Consider the following 543-nt stretch of genomic DNA (forward strand, 5'->3'; position numbering starts at 1 on the left):
GTATCCAGACTGCTAGTTCTTGCCAGAACTCCATGCTTATGGGCCCTAGAATCTGGTTGGAAAGAGTGGAACCTTTCCCATGGGCTTAACCAGAACTGTGGCGGGATGAGACCTGATCGGTCAGCTCTTATTGTCACTTGTCAGAAATTGGATTTGTTTCCCACCTAAATTAGAAACAGTATTTGTTGTCTCAGCCTCCTGTGTCCAGCCACCAGAACACGTTCAAGACCGGGTGGTCAGCGCGGCTCCTAGAAAGTGTCCACCATACAGGGGGAGCGGGAGGGAGCTCGGGGGGAGGCTGGATAGCTGCCCCCTCCTCTCCACCAGCACGAGCATGCTGGGGGGCCGGGGTCCTGGGAGCGTTTCCATCAGCCCCTTTCTGTCCTCCCACCCACTTCCTCACTTCCCCAGCCCATGTTCCATCCACATCTCTGCAAATTTGTACCATGAGAAAGCACAATCTTAAGTTCTCCACACTGGGTGCTCTGCAGCCAGAGGGATGAGGAGCTGAGGAGGTGACTGGGGAGATCACAAAAGCACCTT

This window comes from Sminthopsis crassicaudata, chromosome 6 (assembly GCF_048593235.1).
Source record: "Sminthopsis crassicaudata isolate SCR6 chromosome 6, ASM4859323v1, whole genome shotgun sequence".
Taxonomy (NCBI): Eukaryota; Metazoa; Chordata; class Mammalia; order Dasyuromorphia; family Dasyuridae; genus Sminthopsis; species Sminthopsis crassicaudata.